This window comes from Solea solea, chromosome 6, assembly GCF_958295425.1.
Source record: "Solea solea chromosome 6, fSolSol10.1, whole genome shotgun sequence".
NCBI lineage: Eukaryota > Metazoa > Chordata > Actinopteri > Pleuronectiformes > Soleidae > Solea > Solea solea.
Genome location: NC_081139.1, coordinates 30297223 through 30310222, shown reverse-complemented (window position 1 = coordinate 30310222; position 13000 = coordinate 30297223). Strand labels below are relative to the sequence as shown.

At 40.3% G+C, this 13000-nt stretch overlaps 2 protein-coding genes across 2 annotated transcripts in view; both read left to right on the top strand.

Moving 5' to 3' along the window:
• Positions 1-13000, top strand: part of LOC131460189 (NACHT, LRR and PYD domains-containing protein 12-like) — a 468988-nt gene that overhangs the window by 257273 nt on the left and 198715 nt on the right. The gene's annotated exons all lie outside the window — the stretch shown is intronic.
• The window catches only part of LOC131460192 (protein NLRC3-like), a 172906-nt gene that overhangs the window by 72417 nt on the left and 87489 nt on the right, over positions 1-13000 (top strand). The gene's annotated exons all lie outside the window — the stretch shown is intronic.

Here is a 13000-nt window from a genome sequence, read left to right as displayed (position 1 = left end):
CTACCCAGTGTGGACCGCATGAAGAGGGCTGCTGATCGGAGGCGCCTACCTGCTCCTGTATACAAGCCTGGCCAGAAGGTCTGGCTCTCTACGCGGGATTTGCCTCTCCAAGTCGCCTCCAGGAAGTTGGCTCCACGGTTCGTGGGGCCTTTCCCAGTGTCCAAGGTCATCGGCCCTTCCGCTGTCCGTCTGCGTTTGCCCCGGTCCATGAGAGTCCACCCCACCTTCCACGTCAGCCGGGTGAAACCGGTTAAGGAAAGCCTCATGGTCCCCGCAGCCGCACCCCCTCCACCTCCCCAGATGGTCGACGGCGGCCCTGTCTACTCAGTCAAGGCTCTGCTGGCTGTGCGCAACAGGGGCCGGGGCAGGCAGTTCCTGGTGGATTGGGAGGGCTACGGTCCAGAGGAACGATCATGGGTTCCTGCTAGCTTTATTGTGGATCCTGACCTCATCACAGACTTTTACAGACGCCACCCTCAGTTATCTGGGCCGTCAGGTGCCGTCCCTAGAGGGGGGGGTACTGTCATATCCAGAAAGTTGTGTTAAGTTATGTTTAGTTTTGCCTTCTGTTTGTTTTGTGACTTCCTGTTTTATTTTGACATCTCTCTTTCCTCTTGTTTCAGATAACTTGCCCTTCCCCTGTAGTTTTCCCGCCAGTCTGATTATCTTCCCCGCCCTGATTGTTTCCACCTGTTCCCCATTTACTTTGAGTTACATATAGCCTGTGCTTCCCTCTGCCCTGCGTCAGTTCGTCTTGTCTGTCATGCCAGAGAACCCACGCCAATCCATGCCACGTCAATTGTTTGTAAGGTTTTTGCTTTTGTTAGTTGCTACTTTGTTTTGTCCCTTTTTGAGCCATCAGAGTTTTTTCCTCGTGAAGAGTGATTTTGATTTGGCACCTTGCCCAGACCTTTTGTCTCCTCCCAGTGAGTGATTATAATTTGTTACTTTGGCCTTTTGCTTATCTAGTGATTCCTCGATAGAGTGATTTTCTGTTGATACTTTTCCTCCCTTTGAGAGTGATTTTTATTTGTTACTTTGTCCAATAAATTGGAATATTTTTGGAAGTTGTCTCTGAGTCGTGCTATTGGGTTCAAGTCCTTGTTCGGTTGTGACAGGATGAAGATCCCTCCAGATATCAAACAGCTCACTTTGATCCCAAGTATTTTGAATGAACTTTGCAGTTGGATGTTTGCTCCTTTTCCTGCTGTTTGTATCAAGGTCTATGTTCATGATCACATTCAGATATATATCCCCTCACATTCTTGACAAATGAGGTCAAATAAGGATTTAAAAAGGTTTTTATTACTCTCAGGTGGAGCATAAATGTTTACCAAAGTAATATTCCACTGGTCAATTCTACCTTCTTGATCTATTATTTCTTTATGGTATTCAAATGTGATCGTGTTCGATATTAAAATAGCAACTCCTCTTTTCCTTGAGTTGGAGTGGGAGCTGTAGAATTCATTTTTAAACCCAAATCATTGAAGTTTTTCCTGTCCTGTCTGTGAGAGGTGGGTCTCTTTCAAGAAATTGATTTGTGTTTTTCCTTTTTTACTTTATTCATCATTTTTCATCTTTTGACTGGATTTCCCAATCCGTTCACATTTAATGACGTGAGCTTTATGATTCTTGTACTCTGCATTTTTAAACTGGAATGGTTTATTACAATAGCTCCCCCTCAGGCCACAAAAAAGAAAACAGAATAATAACAAACTCAAGGACAAAAACGAGCTCCAAAAAGAGATGTCAACCACTCTTAACTTATGTTGACATGCTTCACACTTTATGGGGGTAGTCCCTTATACTAGGCACTCGGTGATAAGTAACTGTCCCTTTAGTCCAACATTTTAATATTATTAAACCCTGTTTAGCAAAACACACTTGAACATGTCTTATTAAACTAAACTAAACTAAACTAAACTAGACTTCTTATTTCAAACTTGACTGAACCTTTGCCATTTACTGCTCTTCATGTACTTAAAGGAATACTCCACCCATTTGCATGTGGCTTTGTATTCTAGAATAGCCGTCGTATTTTCTTTACAAATTTGCCTCCCTCCCTCAGTTTTCTACTGTGTTGTAAAAAATCTGTTTTTCCCTTTCCAATTTTGCCCTTCGTCGTTCAAAGTTTGAAAAGTACAACGCCAGTTCCGCACTTTTTAGACTCACCCATAGGGGGAGGAGACTTCATTCCCAGAATGTAAACACGGTGTCCGCCATCTTTGCTAGCAGTTACGCTAACCGGCTCTTGCTGTGTAGAGTAACGACAATGACCGAATGTAGTTTTCAGACTGATATGGCTGCAAGGGAAAATACCTAAATTTCTTTAAAAACAACAAGCCGGCTGATGGCGGGTGCCGGTGCCCCCACCACCATATTCTTTGTATATATATATATATATCTTACATTATCTAATGCTTTCTGGCCCATTCCTTCATATTGAACCTCGTCAGGTTCACAACAACATTTATAACGACTTTACGATTGAATTTTTTCTCCTTCAATTTTATTGTATTTTTATTTTATCGTTGTTTTTTTTTTCATTTCATTTATTTTACCGGTCTTTCCATTTCTTTTTCTTATGAGTCCCTGACTCTTTCCTATGAGTCCCTGACCCTGACGTCTTTTTGTTTTCTCAGCCCTGAGGGATTAGTTTAAACCTTGTCCTTCCAAAGACAGTTTACTTTTACGTCCCTGCCCTAAATCTAAGAGAGTCCTGCTCTCCCAAGTCCAAATGGTTGTTTCTTACCCTTTTGATGATTTGAGTCCCTGACTCCGTCTCCCCTCCATGGTTAGCCCCGTCACTGTCCCGCTCTTCAGGGGACCTGGCCTCCCTGACCAAACGGAGCTTTAAGAGCCCTGTGGTGGAGGTCTTTGTAAGAGGATTTTTTTCCTCTCCGCTGACAAGACGGAACAGCGAGGACTCAGACGCAGAGGTCTTTTAATAGTCTTTATTGACACTCTTAACAATTCTCAAGGCAGGTCCTCTTTGCTGAGGAAAAACAACAGCGTGGCTATGAAAACCTAAAGCAATTTGCGAGCGCAACGCTCTACAAGAGAGACGTTGCGGAACTATAAACGTGGAACCAAAAATCACTCCGAAGAGGAAACAAACTTAAACTATGGTTATCCTAAAAAACTTAAACAGAAAACTCTCCAAACGGAGGAAAGTGCTCTAAGCACTTCAAAAAGAAAACAATCTCTAAGCACAATCCTAATGATTGGCGATCCTTAACTAACTAAGAAATCAAAACGCAATCTAAATGATTGGATCTAAATAGTTAAAGGTAAGTCACAATCCTAATGATTGGAATTCCTAAAGAGGCTGTGAAAATTAACCAACAAAAAATCTCTCCCAAGGAGGAAAAATAAAAGGGCTATAAATCTGAACTAAGGAGTCAGCTATCAGGCTGTGATAAGAAAAACTTACAAATAAAACGTCGTTCACAAAGAGGATCAGAAACTTGAGAATGCTGTGGCTGTGACGAGGAGCTCGGGTAATCAGGCATTGGCGATGACACACTGGCACTGAAACAAAGAAGCAGAGAGTTTTTAAGGTGCACATGGCTTGATTGTCTGCAGGTGTTTGCAATCAGGCCGGCAGGCCGGCAGAGGAGGGGGCGGGGCAAACTGCCGGAGTGACACCGCCTTGCAAGGTCTTCAGGTCCGCCAATGTGAAGAGAGAGACAGATATTGGGGCCCCACGTTGGGCACCAAAAGTTTTGTTCAAATAATTCTGCAATCATTTAGAACTGGAGGAAGGAGATGGGAGTCAGCTCAAAATCCAAACGAGGGTTTAATCTTGTACAAGAGGAGCATTCACAAAGCAACACACAGGCCTGTTACAAAGTGAAGACTCACTGTCTTGGAAGAAACACATGGTATTTATCTGTCTCTGATGGTATGTTATCACCCTGCCATTCTGTACTTAAAGGAATCACTCACATTGTAGCAAGTGATAACATTGAGTATATATTACATGTGTCCTAAAACAGTACAAAGGGTTACAGGTCACAAGTCACATCAAACAGTTCCATTGAACATTTCTCTTCATGAAGTACATGAAGTACATCATTTCCATCACACTATGTCCAGATCCAGACTTGATTACTAAGGAAATAACTTCCTTTGACACTAAATGACACTCTGCAGCAGATTCAGACTCCTTTTTTCACCATATCAAAGATCTTATCCTCTGTACAGATGAGGAGTTTGCAAAGTTCTGTGAAGCTGATGTTAATATTTTTGAGCTTGTCTTTAAATAAATCTCCTGGCTGTGATGGCCTTACACCTCATTTGTTGGGACTTACTCAAAAACTTCAACATTTTGGATAATCTTAGACCCATCACGTTATTAAACACTGATTATAAGATTGTAACGCTTGTGCATGCCAATAGATTCAAAAGTAACCTAGACAAAATTATAAGTGACTCCCAATCTGGATTTATGAAAGATGGATCCATTCACAACAACATCCGTTTGGTGATCCATCTCCTAGATTATAATCCTTTAGTAGAACACGACGGCTTCATTTTGTTTCTTGACTTTTATAAAGCTTTTTAAACTCAATTGAGCATCACTTTATCTTTCAGTGCTTCAAACTTTTAGGCTTTGGGAATAAATTTGGAGCCACTACTGAGTCTCTTTATGATAATGCAAACAGCTCTATTTGGTTACCAGGAGGTACATCACCGAGATCTGCTATCAAACGTGGGGTCAAACAAAGCTGCCCCGTCTCTCCGCTTCTCTTTATCATTGCCACAGAAATGCTCTCTCTATTTTTATTAAAAATTCACACATTGCTCCTTTAAATGTTCTTGGGATACCTGTTGTTGTTGTTAGCCAGCGCGCAGACGATACGACCGTCTCTGTGAAACTGAGGTCCCCAAGATAATGCGACGCCTCGAGGCTGAAACTTGATTTGAACAAATTCATCAGAGTGATTTAACAGAAGCAGAAACAGAAAACATTCCTATCAAATCAGCTGTTCAATACTTAGGGATACATGTATCTATGTGTGGAGTGTAATAACTCAATCAGTCAAACTAAACTGAACTCCTGGTTATTGAGAGACATCAGTTTACTAGGTGGAGTCTTTCTTACTAAGATTGAAAGCATATGGAGATGTTTCTATCCAGCGTATTCTTTGGCCTTCCCTAACAGAGCCATTCAGAAGGTCAACCAAATTCATTTGGATTATATTTGGAAGAAAAAGATGCACTTTATTAAGAGAATACACAGATTTTATCAATGGAACACTGAACATGAACGGGTTCAAATCCTTCCTTCACAATAAGAGCTTCTGGTATCATATGGAGGCACTTTTTATGAAAGTGTGATTTCAATATTCAGAAACGTCCTGTTAAATGATCCCTGTTTCACCAGCAAGTCCTTTTATATTGGAAACTTTTGTACAATCATAATTTCACCCCTCGTAACAAATAGATACATTACAATTAAAAACAAGTCGCTGTATAACAAGAACTGCATGGATAAAGGTATTTGCTCTTTAATTCATTTAGTGTGTGATGACACATGAACATTTTTGCCTTAAATATCATCTAGTCGTTAATCGTAATTCCTTTGCATCCATAATGAAAGCCATCCCTAATCCTACTTTGAATTGAATTCAAGGGATTATTTCAAACTCGACTCACATCACTCCTAATGTTCCACATCTCCTAGTTGGAAGCTGTAACTTTGAGAGCATTCAAATTCCTAATAAAACGTCACACACCCTTTATTGTCTTTTCAAAAGTGCATCAAACAAATCTTCTCCAAAGATATTATATATTCTTTGTGATCTCAATATTTCCAATTTCCCATAAATCCAAAAGCAAAAGAAGTCCATTTGAAAATGTTAAATGTTGTGTAACCTGTGTCCAGTGAAATGTTACGGCAGAGATTTGCTTTGGAAACAAATAAATGTGTATTTTGTGATGATATTGAAAGCTTTCATTGTGTGTCCTCTGAAGCACACGTGACTGGCTGCACACAGAGATCCGACTCCAGCCCTTCTCTAAAGAGGACATGATTTATGCTCTTGTTATGGTCAATAATGCTAAACAATATATTAATACTTGGAACACATGGAAATATATGAACGTGAAACTTCGATTTATTGTGTTTCATAACCAGTTTCTTTAACATGATGAAAGGTAAAAATGCAATGACACTTTTCACTTTATTTGAAAAATAGGATCTAAAAACAAAAGCCTTAGCTCACTTTTTCTTTAGTTTTTGATCTTGTTTGATTTGTCTGTATTTGATCATGCAAATGTTTCTCTTCTGCGTTCTTCCTGTGCACCTGCTCCTTTGAAAGGTTGAAACAAAGATGTGAGCCTTGTTGTTTCTACATTATTTTGTTCAATAAATCATTCAAAAAACAATCCAAAAGAACTCCATAGGAATGAACGGAGGCAAAGGGGCGGAGCTCTATCCAGTTGTTCTAATACATCCATGGTATCAACATGTTTGCCTGTTTGTTTTGTCGTGTTACTCGCACTTCACATGTCTGCCACACGGTGGCGGTGGTGCGCGGGTTTTCTGCTGTTTTGACCCACTGACAGTGATAGTTGTTGAGCAGACGCTGGAGCCAAGTGAATCAAAATAGGACGCAGAGTTGATTGGAATGGAACGTTTCTGAAGCATCTTTGCTCACTTATTTCAAACCAACGATGTTCAAACACCAATAATTGCACTTTTCTTCTCACCTATAGTTGCTACCAATGATTACAAGTGTTCTAAACACCTTTTGTTCATTAAAGCCTTTAATCCCAGTTACATTGAAGGGATTTATTGATTGAATGTTCCTCTTATTTCAATGATATTTCATTCATTATGTTGGATGTTTTTTGTCTGATACTATTTTACACCTTAGAGTAGTATGTGTTCAATTCACTGTTATCATTCTATTAAATATATGATATTCATAGAACGATCAGAAAATATTCAAATCAATTCAGGCCAGAAAACCCGCAGACTTATGATCATACTGTTAGGAACAATAAGTGTAAATAATAAATTCAAGTCCACAAACATAGATGTAGAACTCTCGCGCTGCCTCTTTATTTCCTGCTCGACTCATTTCCTGTAAGAGAAAGTGAAAGTAACTATTCTGTGACTTTGCTTCAGTCGCCATTTGAACTGCGCAGCACGAGGACAGACTGGTGAGTGTTGACGTGATTATGATGATAATATATATGATGATAATATATGATGATATATGATGATATATGATGATTTAGTGCGTGTGAGTCAAGTACCTTAAAGTGAGACTTGAGTAAAAGTCTTAAAGTTTGACATTTACTCTACTTGATTATCAAAAATCATTTCTGATATAAAATGTAGTCAAAGTTGCTGGAAATAACAAAGTTGCAGTACAAATACGTGGAATGTGTACTTAAGTACAGTCATGAAGTATATGTACTGCTTAATCCTGACAGATTAGAATGGAAACTTCCAGCCTGTCATAACTCCAGTCAGTCGTCTTTTGTTTTTCCTAAATGTGACGTCATGTTTTCTTCTTTATGTCAATTCTACTCAAGCGTCCAAACCGAAACATAAAGTCCCGTCAAACGCGAACACAATGTTAAATGAGATTAAATGAACGATTGTAAATGATCATTTGGATTAAAAGTGAAATAATAATGTCATATATTCATATTATCATCAAAATAATGACTTGATTTAGTAGCTTTAAGTACTATAAGTACTACAAGTACTATAAGTGCTTAATGCAGTCGGATGAAGTGCTTTTACTGTGAACTTTTGAGAGGGGTCTGGCTGCAGACCTGCACTGTCAGGACCTTTCGTTGCAGACCTGCACTGGGAGGTCTCCTCTACTGTCAGGACCGGAAGCTTTTCAAAATAAAAGCGAGCATACCGGAAGCACGTATTTTTCGTTCCCGATGTTTATTTCTTGGGTCTTTATTTTATGTATACAATGTAAATATGTTTATGTGTATCCATGTGTTTAATTGAAGAGATTTAAAAAAAAAAAAACTGTATATCTTTCCAGTTCAACTGGATAAGGTGAAAAAACGCAGGATAATAATAAAGATAAAAACAAACAAAATATTATATAAAAAAATAAAATACAAAACGTTATGACCCACTAGGGTTATTCTACAGATAATCAGGGCAAACTAGATGTACAGCTATTGTTATGATCCCCTTAAAGGCGACATAGAATGCTTGTATCACACATATATGTTAGTTATGGAGGTCTACTTACATATATTAACTTGTTTTCATGATTAAAAACCTCCTAATCGCTGCAAACGAGCCGATCAAAATATCTCCTCACTGACGCTGTCGTCAGCCGCGCTGTTTCAGACCAAACAGTTGCTGTGATTGGCCAGCCAACGAGAGCTTTCCTACTGTCCTGTGATTGGCCAGGTACCTGGAAGTGACGTAATAGATAAGCCAGCTCTCAGATACACAGCTCCCCCTCTGGCACGGTGGATGCTCTGCATCTCAGCAGCTACAACGAGAGTAGTTCTTCTTCTTCTGCGGTTGAATGTACGCAACCGGATGTGCCCGGACTAGTGCCCGCACCGGGAGGCGCTACGGTGGTGAGGATTTCTGATGACGACATCAAATTAAAGAAGTGTCGATCCGCTTCGCAGAGCCCAGGAAAACAATACAACACTATTTTCTCAGCAGTGGCTGAACTGTTTGTTCTGAAACTTTAGGGTTTCATAAACGAGGTAATGACGCAGATACACACACAAACGCAGCGTTAATTGGAGCTTCCGGTCTATGTCACCTTCAAAACATTATTAGCCTCCTCAAAACATGCATTATTTTACTCCAGTATTTTTAATTTAATTCGTAAAAAGGACAGCTGTTAGTTTAGTGTGCACTACAAATGAATTTTGAAACAATAAATCTCTGTAAATACACCTTAATGTGTGATGGCATAATGCATCTACACTCCAACCTATTGCTGACTGTTCTTTTATACCATTATTTAGCATTGAAAATGTAGCCCCCTGCACTGTTGGACCCATTTACATATTGATTTACTCATTGTTTTATGTAGGCATATCTTATGTGTGTTTGCAATTGTAACACCTCATAATTAGGGCTGTAACGATACACCAAACCTACGGTTCGCTTTGTATCACAATTTATTTATTTTTTTGGGGGGGGGGTTTGAAAAAACCTTTATAAACTGAACACCAAAGAACAAGATTAACTATGCAAATTATTAACAATATAAATAGCCATAAATAGCCAAAGCTATAACACTTGTGTTTTCTTTGTAACAAAATACTGTTGAAAAACAAACAGAACTAAACTCCACTGTGGAGATGATTGGAGCATGTTGAAAATTCTTCTTCAATCAAGTTCTCTTACATTTACAAAGTAAATGAAATGGCTAGTGTTTCACACTGAGGTAACTGAGGCTTACTGCCTGTGCTGCAAACCACACATCAAGTAAGTAAACATGAAACAAATAAACAACTTCTTTCTCTTAAGAAAACCAAACTTGATTTAAGGGAGTTGAACATTCTTCTTCTTCTTCTTCTTCTTCTTCAGAAGAGGAGGCTTGCTCTCTGTGCTGTGACAATGTCACCTGCAGTGACCAGCTTGTGTAAGGGCAGCTGTAGCATCACCTGTTTCTCCTTCAACACAGCTGCAGCTGTTGTGCTGCGGTGGAAAAACGTGACAACTTTCCTCACTCTGCCGAGGAGTCGGGACATCTGGTGAACGCCCATCGCTCTCTGCGCAGCCAGATTAACGTATATGCGGTGAAAATCCGGCCGCTTCGACAGCATTGGCAATGTTTCTGCCGTTATCTGTTGTCACTTAAAGCACTTACAGCAAATTGTGTGGGTCTTGTCGACTACACCATTGCCGTCCTTTATCTCCACCATGTAGCCCAAATGTTGCCATACTGCTGACTGAAATGAAGAGGGAGGATCCGCTATTTCTGGGTTGGTTGCCATGTTTCCTCACGTTCTTCTTCAACTAGCTCAACTTTTGCAGGCAGGCGTCACATGATTCATTGGATCTGAACGGGAGGGATCACTCTGGGAGTTGGAAGGGGTGTGTCGCGATTCTGCCTTCTCACACCGCGACACAGGATCGTGCATCTGAGTGTCGCGATTTCGCTTTCATATTGCATATTGTTACAGCCCTACTCATAATTCATTGAATAATTGCTTAATATTGTTTGTGCTATGTTCTTACCTTGTGGACCACATGGATTTGCCAGTGGAGGGTGTGAGGGTTGATGATTTTAAATGAACTTAGCTTTGTGTATTCAAAGTGAATGACTGAATACCTAGTTACATGACCCACATAACCAATAACCTCTGTTACAAGAGAAAACAGTAGACACAAAACACACTTTCAAATGTCTTTTTATGTTATTTATTTTTAATTTGATTATTATTATTATTATTTTTTTGGCTCACATAACACACATAAATGTTGACTTGCAGAGCAGAGAGTCTGATTCTAAACTTTTCATTTTTGAAAGTGACTAAAACTGTGAGGTGAGGTGTCAGGTGTTCTTCACTGCAACTTACATTCCCTTCATTTTCCTTTTCCCCTTTTACCAGCCAAACCACAACCTGTCAGAAGTTAGTAGCGTTGGCTCATACTTATGAGTACAAACACACAGACAAATACATTATGCTTACCTTTAAATAAAATGCCACCTTTCCTATGTGCCTCTAAGTGGCTCTGCAGCTTGGACAATTGTGTTGGTGTCACTTTTAGGCACAAGGGGGCAGTGAAATCGCTTGCAGCATGACGTGCAGCGTTCAACTTTGGGCGTAGTGTCGGTACTTAAGATTGAAATATGCATCTGTAAGAGACAAATAATGTCGTAATAAGTAAAACAAAATGATATAAAAACTATATGATATAACTCAGTTTTCTTGGTCTTTGAGTAGGAAAATGGCACATTTAAGTGAGCACTATCGATACGATAACAACGCTAAAAACTACCCAAAAGTCCAAAACCCAATTCTTTCAAATTAATATAACTTTATATAGTCAATATATAGTGTGCAACATAACGTTCTAGTGAATAAAGACTGTTTCTGTTTCTTCGTATGACACAAAGTTGTTGTCACTTGACTTTTACTCACCTCGTCGTCTCCACACTTCTCATGGGGAACGAAAAATACGTGCTTCCGGTATGTTCGCTTTTATTTTGAAAGGCTTTGAATCAACTTCCAGTTCTGACCGTGCAGGAGACCTCACAGTGCAGGTCTGCAGCCAGACTGTCTTGGAACTTTGGGAGTAATCCAGGGTCAAAGTTGACTTGAACAAAACTGAGGTTATTCTTTTTTTGAAGTGGTATCAAATCCACATTTATGATTGAAATGTAATTGTACTTAGTACTTTTTGATGTCCTTGATGAACACATATGCAGTTAATAAGTAATCCAGGATCTAATTGGACTTTTGCTCTCAAAACTGAGCTCATCAGCTGACTTGAATGCAGACAACAGCCCTTCAGTCACATACAGAGTAGCCTAGCACCATCTACTGGCACAAATATGTAAGTGACATGAACAGCAGGTTTCATAAAACACCTTCTCTGACAGAAAACTCCTGATGTGTTACAGTTTTCTCTCGTGTGATCACTGGACTGAACACAGATCCACATCAGACGTCCTCCAGGAAACATGAAGGAGATTTTCCACTCAAACTGAGAGGTAACTCTTTAAAGTGCTTTCAATATGATGCTTTCAGTGGAGCAGTGATAAGTCAGTGAGGAGCTCATTTGCACAAACTCATGACAACAACAAAGAGAAGACGTGCTTTTTATATATGAGGTTTACACTTTACACTATAAAACAAGTTATTCTCTGTAAATCTGTATATTGGGACGGTTTATACATTCAGTCTGTCTGTGTGTGTGTATGTGTGTGTGTGTGTGTGTGTGTGTTTCTCACAGACGAGGACAGAGCAGAGTCTCCAGAACCCAACGGTCTGTCTGTGAAGAGTAAGAAGTAACGATGGGATCCTCACAGACAAAGTAAGAGACAGTGTGTCCAGTGAAGCGTGTTAGCTGAAGATCATTTCAGGTGGCATTAATGCACCTTTCAGCTTTTTTACCAACTGTCATAAAAACTTTTCTTGTGACAAAACTTGCAATCAATGCACTGACAACAAGAGAACAACACACTTGGTTGTGCGCTAAACATAAACTCTAAATCCTGACTGTACCTGTGTCTCAGAATGACTGACGTCCAGCAGATGAGTGGTTGTGTGGAGGAAGACGAGGACAGAGCAGAGTCTCCAGGACCCAGCGGTCTGTCTGTGAAGAGTGACTGGTCTATGAAACCACCTTTAAACTTCAGTCATGAACCTGGAGCCTCAGAGACAAAGTAAGAGACTCATGCACTGACAACAAGAGAACATCACACTCTCACTCTTGTGCACTCTAAATGCTGACTGTACCTGTAGAGCAGTGGTCCTCAACCCCCGGGCTGCGGACCGGTACCAGTCGGTGGGTCAATTGGTACCGGGCCGCAGAGAAAGAATACATAACTTCCATTATTTCTGTTTTATTTATGATCAGATTGTGAACCATTCTCTCGCCACATCTGTCTATGACTCACTCTTGACACATGTCAACATGCTTGCCTCGGTCACATGTCACGGTCGAAGAAGAAGATCAACTGCTGGAGATGGCAAAATGACGGCGGCATTAAAAGTATGTTTGAGACAATAACTCTGCCGGTGTTGTGGATTAAAGTCATGACAGAAAACCCTGAGATCACCACAACAGCAACATCCTATCTGTGTGAAGCAGGGTGAGCGGGTGCTGCTGCTGTTGACGAAGCACCCGTCTCCTGGCTCGCCTCATCTGGGTCCTCCGTTACCGCTGCTGCGCAATGAACAGACGGGACTTCACATTTGTCCTTTGGTCAGCGGCAGCATCCGCAACTGGTTGATGGACTCGGCCATTTTTCCCCCAGCCGGTGCACATGCCGCTGACGCACGGCTGCGCTCTGTGCAGTATCGT